At 34.6% G+C, this 18,524-nt stretch overlaps 1 protein-coding gene across 8 annotated transcripts in view; it reads right to left on the reverse strand.

The window, feature by feature from the left end:
* Positions 1–15,858, reverse strand: part of SEMA3A (semaphorin 3A) — a 437,330-nt gene extending 421,472 nt beyond the window's left edge. For 7 of the 8 annotated variants that reach the window (XM_016219559.2, XM_087821124.1, XM_087821125.1 and 4 more), the window contains exons 1-2: positions 15,537–15,858; positions 1,228–1,335 (exon numbers count right to left, since the gene is read on the reverse strand). The gene's annotated coding sequence lies outside the window, so the exon portion shown is untranslated. The remainder of the gene's footprint in view (positions 1–1,227; positions 1,336–15,536) is intronic. The other variant, XM_016219560.2, reaches the window with a different exon arrangement.
* Positions 15,859–18,524: the final 2,666 nt, after the last annotated feature.

Genomic DNA, 18,524 nt, shown 5'->3' on the forward strand with positions numbered 1-18,524 from the left:
TCAGTTCCAGCTAATAGCAAATTAAACAGCAAACGGGGTATAAAGACAGAAGGTAAAGACCTCCGATCTGCATTTATAGGGTGGAATTGTAAATTCTCAATGAAGAAGTATTTATTGAACACCTACTTTGTCATAGCTGTGTTGTACACAAAGAAAATTAGCACCTAGTAGGGAGTGGGCCAATGAATGAAATACTTCAGCACAAGTAGCTATGAAATAAATGACACAGGTAATACATGATATATACATTCAGAACAGAGAATGGTACTTTCTAGCTCAAGATTTCATAGAATAGGAAAAGATGTTTCAATTATGCCTTAAAATTAGTGGTTTTCAAAGAGCTATATTTCATTCTTTAAAAAAGGTATAAAATCTTAGACAATATGAATACCTGTCAATGACACCATGTGCCATAAGTATTATCCTGCCATAGTTTAACCACTAAAATGACATCAACAATTTATCAATAATATTAATAAGTAAGCACAATTGTTAGGAATATTCACTTACAATTCTTTTCACATGCAGAATCTCCAGATCAATTTGAAGTAAGGACAACAATAACAAAAATTGCGAGAGCAAAACTACATTGTAGCACGCTGACCTTGAATTCAATGTAAACTTACTTAGGCTAGGAAAATCAGGAAAGTTTAGGCTAGGGTAGGATCTGTGGAACCCGGCAGTTATCCAAGGCAAACTGCATTACTAACCTCCAAATGACAACATGATTAATTATATAAATGAAGTTTTCTAAAGCAAGATTAATGTTCATCTCTGCAGCAGCCACTGGGAACAATGCTTCATACATGGGGCAGCCTCACTTTTACTCAATTAGCAACATTCAGTCAGGGCTGTTTGTCTTTCTCTTTTCCTTTTTTCACACCCCCCCCCCCCCCCCAGTTTCAAAATGATTTCAAAACAAAGGTATGCTAAGGATGGAGCATGTGGGGGTGAGGCGCTAAGAAGGAACGCTTGGAAGGGTAGAGAAGGTGAAAAATGGATTTATAACATAATTATTAAAAGTAAATTTTCCAAGTTCTCTTAAATAATATTTTCACTCAGTAAGGTTATTCCATTGGCTAGGTTCACAATGTTTAGAGCATGAGCATAAAACAGGCAAAAGTGGATGGGCATGAAAAATTGACATTGAATTGTAATAGACCCTGATCTCCTAACAGGGAGAGTGACAGCCAGCGAGCAGCTTCCTTGAGTCCTATGTGAACTTACTTAGATTAGGACAATCCAAAAAGAGCTGACCTGAGGAAGATTCCAGCTCAGAGGTGGAATGATAAGGCGTCTCGGCTCTTGGCCTTCAACTCATCTCTTTGAATTTTCCTGAAGCAAAAATAGTAAAGAATACTTATGAAATAGAAGAATGTTCTTGCTCAAATCTCAATACCACCAAAAGGGTTAAAACTTTATTAATTAAAAGATATTCATCAGTAAACAAAAGCCCTGGTCCGGATGGCTTCACAGGGGAGCTTTCTAATTCTTGAAGTTGTAGGGTTAGACAGTTTATTAAAAATTTGTCTTGCTTTTTGAGGCAGGCCTGTGGTGCTGTGAACTTCCCTCTTAGGACTGCTTTCACTGTGTCCCATAGATTTTGGGTTGTTGTGTGTTCTTTTTCATTTGTTTCCAGGAAGCTTTTGATGTCTTTCTTGCTCTTATTGGTAACCCATTCATTGTTCAATATCATGCTGTTTAGCCTCTATGTGTTTGAATGTTTTTGAGTGTTTTTACTGTAGTTGGTTTCTAATTTCATGCCATTGTGCAGGGCTTTTGTTTGCTGGGAGTTTTCTTTATTACTGTTTCGATTTCATCAGTTGTTATTAGCCTGTTCAGGTTTTCTGATTCTTCCTGACTCAGGTTTATATGATCTCACTCATATATGGAATCTAATAAACAAAATAGACTGAGGAACATAGATCCAGAGACAAAGAAGCATGGAACAGACTGAAGAATCTCAGTGAGAAGGTGAGGGTGGGAGAGGAGGTGGGGAGAGATTAATCAAAGAAGTTATATGCTTATATGCATAACCCATGAACACTGTCAATAGTGTGGTGAAGGCCTGTGGGGGAGAGGGCAGATGTGGCGGGGAAGGGATCAATGGGGGGAAGAAAGGGGATATCTGTAATACTGTCAAGAATAAAGATAAATTTAAAAAAAGAAGAAACAAATGTGGTACAGCAAAAAAAAGATATTCATCAAACTGTACTTTGGACATGCTGTGTTTAATATGTTTCAACATGTATTTAATGAGCTTCCTTTCCAGGTCCTAGAAGTAATTACTACACCAATAGAATAAGTGTTCTGATTTAGAAATTACTGGAAGTGAGGGTTACAATTCCTAAGAATAGACTGTTCAGGAGCATGCAGCTTTTTGAACTGAAAACATTGCTGTTGGCAGAAGTTCAAGTTTTGGAGTAATAGGAAGTCAGTATGTAGACAGTATGGGCTTGAAGGTGACTCAATTGTTGAGAAAATAAGGGAAGAGAAATTGCCCATGAATTGGGAAAGTTGTGAAGAGAATGAAAAAGTGTCAAAGATAAATTTTATAACACTCAAAATTTGCTAAGGGTCAATCCTGTTCTTTATATTTCCTAGACCTTCTTGCTTCTAATTAGAGAAAGGTCCACCTTGTCTCTGGAGTTGACCAATGAAAAAATAGTAGGCAAATCAAAACTGTAGTGATCTAGTTTTCTCTCAAGTCTTCTTTTGCATGTGTCTCAATTATTAATTGCTTTGCTGTACAGTATGGATCAAATTTAATTTAAAAATATTATTTCACATATCTTTAGAGGTCACTTTGAGATGTCCCATTGAAAGAAAAAATCCAAAATTTATAAGTGTATTATTCATCCAAATTAAAAGAGCCAGCCACAATCTATGTTAAAACTTAATTTCTATTAAATAAGAAATGTAATATGTAATAGAAAAAAAAACCTGCCCGGCTGGGCGAGGCTCAGCAGTTGAGCATCGACCTAGGATCCAGCTGATTGGGGTTCGATTCCCGGTCAAGGCACATGCCCTGGTTGCGGGCTGCAGCCGATCAATGACTCTCATCATTGATGTTTCTATCTCTCTATCCCTCTCCCTTTCCTCTCTCTGAAATCAATAAAAAAAAAACAACAAAAAAAACCCTAACAGAACTTCCTAGCTCTCTGATAAATTTTCCAAAAAATTATAGCTCTGTTTAAAAAAAAAAAAAAAAAAGCCCGGCCAGGTGTGGCTCAGCGGTTGAGCATCGACCTAGGATCCAGGCGATCAGGGTTCGATTCCCAGTCAGGGCACATGCCTAAGTTGTGGGCTGCAGCCAATCAATGACTCTCTCATCATTGATGTTTCTATCTCTCTCTCTCTCCCTCTTCTTTCCTCTCTCTGATATCAATAAAGATATATTTTTTAAAAAAATTATTGCTCTGATTTCAAATGGGATTATGAAATAATTGCAATATATCTTTCTATTTCTTTAAGTAATATTCTTAATATGGTTTCATACATTTTCCTCTTATTATACATAATTCAAGATAAATTAAGTTCACTACTTTCAGCTAATTACATGGCACTATCTCGATTTTATTATGATGTCTATAGTTTGACAGAACAAAAAATTACCTTTAATAGAACAAAAGCAAATTATTATCTATTTAAAGTGCAAGAAATGCCTTTTAATTCCTCAATTCATAATAAGCACTTAACAGAAGCCAGCAAAATTAACTAAAAGAATCAATGCTCTCATTTTTCAATATTCAAGTAACTTGAGGATATTTAATTACTCAAGAGTTTATTAATTGAGTCAAGATTGACTTTGTCATTTAAAATATATCATAAAATAAAATTCTTTAAAAAATTAACACATCTCTTTATAAGAGTAATATATCTTCTACCTAAAATTTATTTTTAAATTGTTTTATGCACTATTCAATAATATTAGCAATCATAAATGAAATAATATATGTATATACTTTTTATATTAGACAGAAACTATATACATAATTTATTTCTAATTTTATAGTTGAAAAATTTTAGGTAGTGTTATTAAATGGCCTGTTCATTGTCATACTACTCATGCTGACTTCACAACCAAATAGACTCTCTGAGCATTTGTCAATTCTCTATTCTTAATAAGACAATGTACATATCTAAATGCACACACTTTACAATTATTATATGGCTAATATCTATTCCTAAACAGCAAACTAGTAAGCTCAGTGTGAATTGCATAATGTCTCTTAGTATTTATTTATTTATTGATGGATTGATTGATTTACTTATTAATACGCCTTTATTGATTTCAGAGAGAAGAAGGAAGAGGGGCAGATTGAAACATCATTGATGAGAGAGTCATAGACTGGCTGCCTTCTGCACTCCCCCTATTGGGGATAGAGCCCCCAACCCAGGCATGTGCCCTGACAGGGAATCAAACAGCAATCTCCTGAATCATAGGCCAACACTCAACCGCTGAGCCATGTTGGCTGGGCTGAAAGCAATTTCTTGCTTATCTTATGTGAAGCCTTATTTATTTTAAGCAATTACATAATTGACGCTGTGCTTTAGTCTTTTTAAATGTAGCCTTAAATTTTCTTAGTCTAATCACATATAGAGGACACAAAATTTCCTTGGAAATTTTAATTAATAAATTCAGGCACTCTTCAGCCTTTCAAAATGTTGGCATGCAGCTGTGTATAGTTTTTAAAGTTTACAAAGTAGGCAGAAATGTTTAACATGCTTTGTAAGTGAAATCAAAAGAACAAATGATGGCAGGTCTTGGTGCAATAACTATAAACCTAAGTGTAGTCTGCCTTTGTAGACAGAATGGAAATACGCATGCTAATCCTTAAAATTAATTTTCTCAAACTTCATGCTAACAATCTGTGGATAAAAGACTAACAACACACTTTCCTCTTCATAACAATTTGATCTTTTATTAGCTGTCTAGCTCTATTCCCCTGGAAACCTGATAAAAATTAGAATGCCAACTGAATGACTAGGAAAATTTACTTATGGTAAAAATGACACTTGATTGCTATACTGAATTGGGACTGGGAGAATTGTAAATACCTGATACTAAGTCTAATGTTGGATTTTCCTGAGTCTGGTGACTATTTTCACTGAGCTGGACCCTTGCAGGACCCCTAGAAGCTATGACTCTGTTGTTACAAAATATATTGATTCCTTTATTGGAGTGGCATTGGTTAATATGATCATATATAAATTAAGTAAATAATAAATAAATAAATAAATACCCCCCCCCCCAAAAAAAAAAATGACTAAAAGATACTGATTCCTTTAGGGAAGGAGGAGTTTAAGCTAGGGTGCTTCTCTCCCTGCCTCATTTTGATCTTGCCTGCTTGCACTTGAGCTGTTGGGCTGCTGTAAGGATTGCCTCAGGTAGAACCCTGTTGCTGCCCTGCTGGCAGTCTATGGTTGCCTCCTGTCCTAGCTCCTTCTGAGTATGCTCCTGTCAGCCGTGGCCAACGGTGGTCTGCCTCGTTAGTGTAGTTGCTCAGGGGAGTCTAAAAAAGACTCCAAGTGAGCAATACATTACCCAAGTCATACTAATGTGAAAAAATATCTGGGTTTTTGTCATAATAAAAAAGGTAAGTTTTCAATTCCAAAATGAACAAATTTTTTAAAAGTTAATAATATTATCAAAATAACTTATATTCCACCTTAAAGATGTCTGTGTAATGCTGTTGGTAGCCATAGTCATTGTTTAAAGTTATATATTAAATAATATGAAAATCCAGTGTTCCTACAGCAGCAGAGAATAGCAATTAATTAATATAAATATCCAAAACTAAAATAGCTGATGTAAGTCAGGAAACAAATGTTTTAAATTCATAACATTTTGTTTTCCTGCTGGTGCAAACAAAAGCTTATGATGAAATTTATTTTTTAAATAATAGAGAATAGTTGGCTAAATAAAATAAAAATCTTTTTTATTTAATAAAGCTATTGCTGTGGAATATATAATAGAAATGCTAATAGAGGGTAATTCACACATACATGTATTAACTTTCACACACAAACTACACACACACAGAACAAGCTATCACATTATTGTAACATAAATTAATAAATATACATAAAATATCATATGAAGACAAGGTTTAATATAAAATATATATTTTTCCTACATGACAAATCCATTGATAACATTGTATTCTCATTAAAGTGCCAAAGTAAAATGGCTTAAAAAGAAATGGCATTATTTGATTTCATACTAATTTCTTGTATGGCTCTTACCATAAATACAATCTACAAATATGCCTCATTTTATTGTTTCACTTTATTGCACATTGCAGATACTGTGTTTTTTTACAAGTTGAAGGTTTGTGGCTACCCTGCATTGAATGAGTCTATTGCCACCATTTTTCTAACAGCACATTGTGTCACATTTGGTAATTCATTTCATGTCTCTGTGTCACATTTTGGAAATACTCATGATATTTCTCACATTTTCATTGTTAGTCTATTTGTTATGGTGATCTGTGATCAGTGATCTTTGATGTTACATTTATAATTGTCTTGAGATGCCACAAATCACACCCATGTATAAAAGGAAACCAAATAGATTAATGCTGGATGTGTTCTGACTGCTCCACTGACCAGACATTCTCTCTTCTCTTTCCCTCTCCATAGGCTTCCCTATTCTTTGAAACACCACAATATTGAAATTCTGCCCAATTAATAACCATATAATGGCCTCTAAGTGTTCAAGTGAAAGAAAGTTGCATGTCTCTAATTTTAAATCAAAAGCTAGAAATGATTAAGATTATTGAGGAAGGTAATGTCAAAGCTGAGATAGGCTAAAAGCTAGACCTCTTGTACCAAACAGTTAGCCAAGTTGTGAATGCAAAAAAAAAAAAATTCTTGAAGGACGTTAAAAGTGCTACTTCAGTAAACATACAAATGATAAAGTGAAACAGCCTTACTGCAGATACAGAATTTCTAGTGACCTGGATAGAAGATCAGACCAGTCACAACATTTCCTTAAGCCAAAGCCTAATCCATAGCAAGGCCCTAACTCTCTTTAATACTATGAAGGCTAAAAGAGGTGAAGAAGCTGCAGAAGCCATTTCCATAACATAAAAGTGCAAGGTGAAGCAGCAGGTTATTCCAGGAGATCTTGCTAAGATTACTAATGAGGGGTGGCTTTTCAATGTAGGTGAAACAGCCTTGTGTTGGAAGATGCCATCTAGGACTTTTATAGCTAGAGAGAAGTCAATGCCTAGCTTCAGAACTTCAAAGGACAGGTTGACTCTTTTGTTCAGGACTAGTACAACTGTGACTTCAAGTTGAAGCCAATAGTCATTTATTATTCTGAAAATCCTAGGGCCACTAAGGATTTTCAATCTTAAGGATGCTCAATCTACTTTGCTTGTATTCTATAAATGGAATAACAAAGCCTGAATGAAACGACACCTGCTTATAACATGGTTTACTGAATATTTTAAGCTCACTGTTGAAACCTACTGCTCAGAAAAAAAAGATTCCTTTCCAACATATTACTGTTCCTTGACAATACACCCCAAAGTTCTGATGGAGATGTACAAAAAGATCAATGTTTTCTTGTCTACTAATAATAACACAACATCCATTCTGCAGCCCATGGATTAAAGGGTACTTTTAAGTCTTATTATTTAAGAAATTCATTCAGTAAGACTATAGATGCCATTGATAGTAATTCCTCTGCTGTATCTGGGCAAAGTATATTGAAAACCTTCTGGAAAGGATTTACCATTCTAGATCCCATTAAGAACAGTCAGGATTCATAGTAAGAAGTCAAAAGATCAACATTAACAGGGTTTAGAAGGAATTGATTTCCTCCCTCATGGATGACTTTCAGGGCTTCAAGACTAAGTGGAGGAACTAACTTTAGATGTGGTAGAAATAAGAAAAGATCTAGAATTAGAGGTATAGCTTGAAGATGTGACTGAATTGCTACAATCTCATCATAAACTTTAAAAGATGAGGAGTTGCTTCTTATAGATGAGCAATGAAAGTGGTTTCCTGAGATAGAATCTATTCCATGTAAAGATACTATGAAGATTGCTGAAATCACAATAAAGAATTTATAATGTTACATAAACTTAATTGACAAAGCAGCGGCAGGGTTTGAGAGGATTAATTCCAATTCTAAAAGAAGTCTTCTGTGGGTTAAATGCTATCCAACAACATTGTGTGATACAGAGAAACTGTTCCTGAAATAAAGAGTTAGTCAGTGGAAGCAAGAAACTTCCTAATTGTCCTATTTTAAGAAGTTGCTACAGCCAACCCTGACTTCAGAAGCCACCACCCTGATCAGTCAGCAGCCATCAACATCAAGGCAAGTCCTTCAATTAACAAAAATACTACAACTCACCAAAGATCCAGATGATGGTTAGCACTTTTTAGTAATGATATATTTTTAAATTAAGGTACGTGCAGTGTTTTTTAGACATAATGCTACTGCGCAACTAATAGACTACAGTATAGTGTACACATAATCTTTATGCATTCCAAAAATTCATGTCACTTGCATTATTGTGATTTTTATTTCATTGTGGTGGTCTGGGACCAAACTTGCAGTATCTCCCAGGTATGCTTACATATGCCTTAAGGTTCAACTTCAGTCCATGGGACTAGAGCTATAACATAAACAGTTTCTGACCCAATCTACATTACACTTGGGCTTCTTGGCATGTTTATGCACCTTCACTTTTTTCAACATAATATTAATCATTTGAAAATACTCTTTTGGTTTAATGTTATCCATAAAATTGACAAAACACATTGCTCATCTTTAAATGGAACTTATATATTCTTTCCCCCATCGATATGAAGATTAAATGAGATAATATAAATCACAGGAAATATAGTATTTACTGAGTTGATATTCCTTCTTTATATTTACTCACTTATATTGCTTTTATAGCTTAAAGGAAATTGAAATGTTTCACATAAACTAATCTTAGTCAAATTTTCATTTTGTATAAATTAAATATTTGATCACAACATTGTTTGTGATAAAATACACTGTTAATGTTATTTAAGAAGTGAAAAAAATCAGTGTTGTGGTACTATCTAATGGGGTAGCTGAGAACAAAGATGGCAGACAATATATGTCAATATATAGTGCAAATCTTAACACACTCTAGCTAGTACTAACAATATTCCTTTTCTCACTTTTTCAAACCAATGTTGGCTGCACCTGGGTGGGTAAACAAAACTTAATTCAAGAGTTCAGTATGCAAAATAACTTTCAAATGTCAAAGATTTTTGGCTTTCATTGTTAGCTTTGTTTTATTTCTTAAATTTTTCAAAACAGGACAGGAGAGAGATCCATAAAAAATATCAACAACCAAAGATGCATATATGCAAAACCCATGGACACAGACAATAAATATGGATAAGGCCTGGAGGGGGGGGCAGCATAGAAGGAGGCAATGGGGGAGAAAAGGAGACATTTGTAATACTTTCAACAATAAAGATAAATTTTTAAAAAAAGAAATGTCAATAATCGCCTGGCCAGTGGGCTCAGTTGGTTGGAGCACTGTCCGGTACTCCAAAAGGTGGCAGATTTGATTCTGTCAGGGCACATATTAAGGTTGCAGGTTCAATCCCCAGCTAGGTCTTGGGTAGGAGACAACTGATTTGTTTTTCTCTCACATTGATGTTTCTCTCTCTCTCTCTCCTCCTCCTTCCTTCCCTCCCTTCCTCTCTCTAAAAAAATAAAAAAAATAGAAATGTCAATAATCAAATATGATTCTTTCATTAAGTTTACAAACTGGGAAAGGTTTGAAAAGTGTTTGGCCATAGAAAGAATTATTAATTTAAACTTATATTTTGTTAAGTGAAACTTAGACTAAGATAACATTTTTATGATTAAATATCACTAAAATATATTTTAGTCTACGGGATAAAGTATGTGTTATGCTTTGTGTGATATAACATAAATTATATCAAACATATAGTCCTGCACTACATATGAAACCCTTTAAAAATCTGGCAAGAGTCTTGTGGGAAGCATCATATACATGGCTTATGCATTTCCAACTTCATTTATATCTTATTATAATTTCTCAAAGTTATTCCTGGTCACTTAACAAAGAGCTTTGCAAAGTTCTTTTGCATGTAAATAATCATAAAAATGTTACATACTGGATATTCTTCACATTTTGAAAATGAGTTACTAATTGTCAGAAAGAACTGAACCCCAATGTTCCTGTTTAGTGCTCCATTTATGGAGAATTTCAGATTTATAATTCAGTGAAATATAATTATAAATGCTAAAAACTATATGCATAATTAGTAGCATATAATTTATCTAGGGGAAATAAATTCTAGAGAAAAGAGTGAGTGAGAATACAATTTATCAGGAATATAATTACCTAGCATTGACATTAAAGCACACCTGGCCAGAAACAAGGTGAAAATTCAAAGTTTTATGGAAGTACAAATAGAACACTAGTAATCTCTCTCTTCTATGCATCCAAATTTGGATGTATAATATTAAGGATAAAAACAAATGACATCAACTGCTAATTAGATGCCACTTTGAATTATTTAGACGCACCTGCAATTTTTACTTTGAACATACGTCAATGATAAAGAGTACGTTATAAGAAAGTTAAAAATTGATATCCTGCTCAAAATATATTATGGGTACCAATGGGCCTAAAATGAATATAATATTTAATATTAAGCAGGGAGGAAACCAGGAACTTTTCCACATTTCTTGTGAAAATAGATCCAAGGTGGTCAGGAGTCTGACTCCTGTAGAAATACTGGACCAAGAGCCCTCCATGCAAAGGAAGAAACATTAGTTGAGTTATGGTTGACTGCTACCTTGGGCTTCAGAATGTTTGAACCTGTAAAAAAAGACAGAGACAGCCAACCACCACATATGGGTGGAAATGTCCACCAGCACAATGTCTCCTTGGAAGAGACAAAACTAACCAGTGAAAGATTTAATTGTAGATTGGGGCCCTGGTGGATGGCTTGGAATGGGTCAGATAAGGAGAGGGGGGAGGGGAAACAGAGACTCACTTAAGATGAGCTTATAAATGAAAATGAAATAGTTTCTGGATAATTCAAAGACGATTTATGAGGATAAGATTAACTTCAAGGAGCTGGCCTGTTGATCTCTTTGAGTAATGATAGTGATAGAGGAAGTCTTTGACCACTGTTTTTTAAGTAATCATCAATCCTCACCGTATTTAGAGCTTTCAGATCCTGTCACCATAGATTAATTCTTCCAGGATCTTGAGATTAGTTTGAAAAAAATTACTTGTTTTCTTTTGTATAAAAATAATCTATGGTTTTATAAATGCCAACCTCCTCTAAATATCTTTGTCAAATCTCTTTCATCAGAACCAAAGAATATGTGAGAATTAAAATAACATTTATATCTACCTACTTTTTCAGAAAAAAATTGGGTTGGGGTTATTAAAATTTTAAAGTAATTTCCTCATGTTAATTTCATTTTCATTTGCCTTGTATAGTCTGCTTGTATTTATAAAGTAATCTATGTCTTGGCTTAAATACTACGATAACATAGACTTCAAAAAAAACACCAAAACTCCCTTTAAACTGAATATTCTGTCTTTATCTGGAAGAAGATATGCAGACCCATAATGATAAAAATTGTATTATGAAATGAAAGGGTTTTTAAAATTTTAAATATTTTGGTTTTGATCTCTCTACAAAGAATGTTCTCAATCATATTGATAAATGTCTTTCTTGGGGAAAAAGCATTTGAGCAGATAGACATAACACAGATGCAGGTCCTAGGAAAATCTGTATTCGAAATGAAATCTCTCAAATAGGTGTTTTTCCAGGCTATGTTTGTATGGAAAAAAAATCCACAGATAAAGGAAAAATTCAATTACTATTTGATTTTACTTTAAAATATATATCCAGGTGGTCTTATTGAATAACTGAAGCCGAACATCTTTGCAGGTGAATACTGATGGTTCATTTTCCCCCCAGACTGATTTGGAAGTGGAGATGTTTTGAGAAGACTCTTATTGAGAGGCCATTGTGATTAGAAGCACCACTGTTAAAGTCAACAGTGGTTTGAAATACCCTCAGGGGACACACACTTCTCAGAGATTTAATGGAAATTTAGCAACTGAATGAGTGTGGAAGGTCCAGTTTCTTCCCCACATGTCTGGGATGTAGCTGTAACTCCTTAACCTGTAGTAAAACCTTAAAAAGTAGTAGGGGCTATAAGTGCTAGATGATGAAATAATTTGAAGTGAGGTCATACTCACTGGCATTTAACTATTTATGTTTTGTTTGATTGGGTGTTCTGCTATTTCCATTTATGAGTTGCTTTCAGAGTTCAAATAGTCCTGATAAGGTGATCAGAGATAAAGACAACTTTGCACTGATAGTGAAGTCACCTGTTAGCGAAGCAGTGTATTCCAGTGGTTGCTGAGTTATCGGTTTTTAGGCACAGTTAATTTGAACCCAAGTTCCACTGCATACTAGCTGTGCAAAACTGGGCAAGTCCCTCAACCAGTCTGTTTTTACATTTATTAAGGGAAATGAAAACAGTACCTAGTTCACTGGGCTCTCAGGAATTAAATAAGTCATCCATACAAAATGCTGGTTCCTTGTAAATGCCCAACTAATGCTATTCATTAGCACTGTATCTGGAAGTACTTGACTTCCAATTCAGCAAAAATAAAACCCTGAACAGAAGAGTACTTGAAAGATACAGCTGTGGGCATTGATAAGGTGGGGGACATCTAGAGAGTACTATGCCCATTGTAGAGCTTTCTACACTGTCTCCTCCTTGAGTGGACATTGAAAGTGGACTGTATTTTTTCCTATACTTCCCATCTTGATATGTAATATAGTTCCTTTATTACAAATTAAAATGGAGTTATTAAATCCTATAAATGGTGAATTAGGATTAAAAAATAAGTTAGAAGAGAATAACCCTTAAAATAAGTTGATATATCCTGTGATTTCTAAAATTTTTTTCTCCAAGGATGTGAAAATTTTATGTATAATAAATATAGTATATATACTTACATTATTTTATTACTATATTACTCATATTGGTATCTTACTTGAAAACAGATACGGGTAAACCCACAGGACACAAAATACTTATATAAATAAAAAGATGAAGAAACTTATTTAGGGCCCATCTACTTTGTGAATTGCCTAAATTAAATATGATATTTATTGGTAAAATATAATTCCAATCAAAAAACTTTTTTTTTAAATTTTAAAATGACTTGACCTAATGTTTTCCAGCACAAGTATTAACTGTAATGGTTACAACAAACCACCATTATAATTTTAAATGGCTAAATTGCTTGAGGATGTCACATAGGTTTATAATTACTTTCATCATCTCCAAGTAGCTGTATTCTTCAGCGAATTTCACCATTAGCAAAACATCACTGTTTGCAAGAGTTACCTATATGTATTTACTAGCTAACATTTAAGCACAATAAATGTTAGGTAAAACATCAAACCCTTTATATGTCACTCCATCTTCACTCCCACAGTGCCTCTTAGTTATTAAATCAACTGAAACTTAAGCAAAGCCTCTCTAGTGTAACTATTTGGATAAAGAGTAAAATTCTCATTTATCATCCTATGCCCTCAATAATTGGCTGGACTGATTCTTTTCACTTATTTTTTTATTGAACCAAATATACTAACCAATGTGCTGCTCTCACATAAAACCAACCACAATATGTTTAAAAATTGCAGTATAGTACCACTTGCTTTTTATTACACTTTGAAAGGCAAATGAAGTAAATCAAGAAGAAAAAAATCTAAATGCAGTGCTGAAGTGAGGTCCAGCCTTTCAAACCGGCTTCCTATTAATCACAAGGTTGACCTTTTCATTAAGGGGCACTTGTTGGAGTCATTGACAGGGTTACAGCATTCATATGTGTGAACTGTACTCTGTAGTATACACGTACTGGGGAAGACATAGTGAAATTAGACTCTCTCCCTGTAGGGGGTAGACATTGACCGCTATTCAATGCCAACAATTGTCGGTTCAAGTATTTCATGAAAAATGACTTTTAAACTGCGTTTACTCCACCATCGGTAATGTCAAATGTGATTCTAAAAGAAATATATTTAACTAGCAGTAATTAATTAAACCTCTCATAGCAGCAACTTTATCCAAGCTAAATCATTTCTGAATAGACACAAAGGAGTCATCAGGATTCTACTGTCATGGCTTTTAAGCCATCAATTTCAATAATGTCCAGCTGTAATAGTTAGAAAACAAAAACAAAACATTAGACAGTGGGGAATTAGTTAAACAATGCAACAGTGTTTTATATAATTTCATCTGTCGGTGTACTCTAGCTATGTACATTGTCTTTTGAGGTGACAATGGCTTTCATACTAATTTTTCAAATTAAATAAATAGTCTAAATCAAAAACAAAATAAAAAAACACCTCAAATGACTACAAATAGATAAGATGTGCTGACAGTTTTTATCGCATCCTTTTAAAATATGATCATCATTGTGCAATATTTGATGGGTTGAATTTAGGAATCATAACTGAATCTTTGTCAGGGCATATGTGCCATGTGTTAATTTCTTACATGAAACATCATACATTTGAACAGCAAACACATTCTTTCACATTGGCTGACATTCCACCTGAAAAAGTCCACCACAGTTAGCTTGTTAACACAGTTCAGGATATATAGTTTAGTAGTAAAAAGATTCCCCATAGCCAAGTAAAAATAAGAGTAGGGGGCTCAAGGAATAGAGCTGTACTTAGATCAAATCTGAACTTCAAGTTCAAACACAGTTTAATGGTGAATCTAAAGTTGTAAATGCAAAGTAAACGCAATGTGAAGGCTGCTTTAAACCAAGCATGAAAGACCAAAAAGTCAAAGTTGAGATTTCCTACATCTGGTTTTAATATATTTTCTTATGCTATTAGACAAATAATCTTTTGTTTTGTGTTGTTTGTTTTAAATTCATTATCATTGTCATTGCTTCTACAACCTAATACTGGCTTTAGAGTTTTTAAGATCACTTCTCTGGTAAGAGATTGAGCTGCATGAATTTGTTAGGCAAAAATTACAAGCAAAGTCTTCACATTAATGTATAAATAGTGATGTAACAAAACGGTTATGTGTAAAAGTTGAAATCCATTTTCAAGAAGCATATGTGCTTCTTATAGACTGTTTTCTATTCTCATAACTGTGACAAAACGTTTGCCACCATCATTTTTGACAGTAATAAAGGACATTTCACCCAGAAATAGCAGATAATATGCCAGTCTCCAGGATTGAATTAGCAATATTATTAGCACCACATTTTAGTTCCCAGCCCTTCTGAATGGGGAAGTCACTCTCAGAGCATTTAAGCTGCAGTGACAGTGCCAAGGCACCATGCAAAACGAAACCAGAGGAAATCCGCAGGGTTAGGAACACAGGCTTTTTGCTAGTTCACTTTTGCAAAGTCTTCAGAGGATTCCCTGAGAGTAAACATCCCTAATTAATTCCAAGTAAAAGATGAAAAAAAAAAAAAGATAAATATTCCACTTACTGCATTTGCTGTCCTTTGTCCACACGCTGAGGTGCAAGGGTCGTCCGGCTGTCCTTACCTAGCTGCAGGTTGCCCTCCGGCTTAGGCTAAGTGGGAGCGGCCAGAAGCCTGCTGACTTTGTGACTGTACAAGGAGCAGCATCGCCCTGCTGCTGGAGAGCCGGGCAGGACAAAGTGCTAAACTTCAGCAGGAGAGCGCAGCATCTATTACCCCCGAGGCTCTACCATTTCACCTACACCTGGGCGGATCTATCAAGCTTCATCTCTATTAGAGCTATTTGACTCTGTGGTTTAAGAGGGAGGAGGAGAGGGGAAAGAAAGGAGGCTCGCCGTTGTCACACTTGTTTCCTATTAAAGAGCCTTACGGTGGATTGAGTAATTGTGTACGAAGGTAGTCTGGCTGGCAGATGTGTGCAGCCCCAGCGGAGCACTAGATTCAAGGCAGATGGGTTGTACCAGGGCGCAAACAACATTGAGAGAGAGAGAGGCGTGATTAAAACAGCAGGCCTCTGTTTTATAGTATTGGAAGTGGGGTAGCATTAAAGCTCCTGGGAACCAGAGTTCCTCAAATGGTGTTGCTCGATAGCAAGGCAAACAATGCATTCAATAAAGAAAGAAAGATGTTGAAGCTACAGAAGTTATAGAGGTATTTATAATATTCACTTTAACTATTCATGAAGGACTAGATGGAGCACACTTCCCCCCACACCCTGACTGAATTTAATTAAAACTACTCAATCATGGGTCAGAGCGGGTTATTGATAGTGTTAAGGTGATGGATTTGAAACAGATCCTTCATCTCACTCTATAAGCCAAGGTTATCTTTTTCATCTGAATTAAATTGCTTTAAGGAGATTTAGACTGTAAGGCAGATTGACATTCTGCAATTGGGCATTTAAAAAAATATATGTGGCTGAAGCCGATTGTTAGGAAAGATGGCCTCTTGTAGGTGTTTCTGCTTACCACGTATTATCTCAGGCACCTTAACCCATAGAAATTTTAGGGCTTTCCATGCCACACGCTTTAAGGATCAAAAATGTATAAGTAATCAGAATGACTGTAGGTTTCACAGATTGGAACTGTTTGATCTATTTTCCAGTATAGTTGAGAGCTACTTTCTTTTCATAACAGTGTGCAACTACAATGATAATTAATGATGATGATGATAACAGAACACTTGCTACATGCCAGAAACTCTGCAGAAAGCTCAACATGCCTTATCTCTTTTGAGTCCTGCAAGGACACCTTGAGGTCAGTATTACTATTATTTTCACCTTTTTTTTTTTTTTTTAACACATGAGGGAAAGAGTTGAAGAGGACCCTCTAACCAGGGTCACATATTTGTCATGACTTGGAAGCAAGATTCCATTGGATCTTACCCTTCGTCATGTCTCTATGCAGAGTAATTGTTATTTTTTTTAAATCCTCATCTGAGGATATTTTTTTAATTGATTTTTTTAGAGACAGTGGAAGGGAGGGGGAGAGACAGAGAGAGAGAAACATCGAGGTGAGAGAGACACATCAGTTGGTTTCCTCTGCAGAGGCACCCCTACCGGGGCCAGGCATCAAGCCTGCATCCGAAGCACTTGGGTTGACCGGAATTGAACCTGTGACCCTTCAGTCCTCCAGCCAACACTCTAACCACTGATCCACACTGGCTGGGACCAGAATACTTCTTATCCTGCACAAAATAAAATGATTATCATTGATTCCTTTTACAGGAAAATTGGAAATAAACTCTTATTTCTCTGGGTAGTTATAATTTAGAATTAAATTCTCTACCTTTGTGTGTCCAATTAGGTAATAGAAATATTGTTCAGTTCACTGATAAAAGTTCCACTATGAGGGTAAGAACTGTCAAGAACATATATTTAAAAAATAATTCATTGGCACATTTTTTTATAATTAAAATCATTTGAGAAAGTGTTTTTAATATTCCTAGTTGGTTTGCAGGAAATCGGTAGAAGGAAAAATTAGATTGAAAATTTAATAGATAAATATTCTTAATTTTCAAGTCATTTCTATGTTTCCCTAGGTCACCCAAAATCTATTGTTTGAATAATTATTTCTTATTCTCCCTTTCATATTTTACCATTTCCTATGGGGGAAAAATGCTTTATTTCTTCCAATAGAAACTCATTTTACTAAGCAGTAAAATCATATTACTTAATATATTAAAAAAGGGGAAAAAATCCTCTCATTTTATTTCTGAAAACAAAGAAGAAAAGTAAATTTGAACGTAAGGTGTTACACTTTTGTGAAAATTTTATTTAAATAATAAGATTTATATTTAAGTAAACATTTTGCAAAAAATATACAAAATAAAATTATGGTTTGAATAATAGCATAGCCTATGTTATATGGCAGATTACACTGACATACATATTTATTTATAGTCCTCAAACTTTGGATAGTTATAATAATCATGCTAAAAAGTTAGCCAAGTATTCTTTCTATCATTCCACTCAAAACAAGAGAATAAGAATGAATGTGCTTCAAAACTGAAGAATAAATTTAAGGAAAGTATTAAAAGATGATGAAGGAAAATATAAGGTATGGTAAAAATGGTTATAGATAGAAACAAAGAGTGGAGATAATACTGGATGAAAAAACAGGTCATGATTCAAATGCAACCCAAGGGGCCAACGCAACTTGAAGAAGCTTAACTGGTTCACAACTACGGCTTGTGTAGAGCTGCAGTATGAGGAGAGGGCCTTTTTAACAATTTCTGGTTATTTTAGAGTGTGTGTTTGTGTACGAATGAGTGAATGTATGTCTGAGGGCTTATATATCCTAAAGACATTACAGGCATATTTTATATTCAAGCTATAAAAAGCACACTACTGAAAGAATACAGAAGTACCTTTGGAAATACTTTATAATTTAGAATTTTAAATTATATTTATATTTATCTTTAATTGGAGTTATGTAAACTAGGCTAAAGTTTTCCTGTGACCATCTGAAATCTCTTTTATGAACTTCAGCCAAA

Source organism: Miniopterus natalensis, chromosome 10 (genome assembly GCF_054644295.1).
Source record: "Miniopterus natalensis isolate mMinNat1 chromosome 10, mMinNat1.hap1, whole genome shotgun sequence".
NCBI lineage: Eukaryota > Metazoa > Chordata > Mammalia > Chiroptera > Miniopteridae > Miniopterus > Miniopterus natalensis.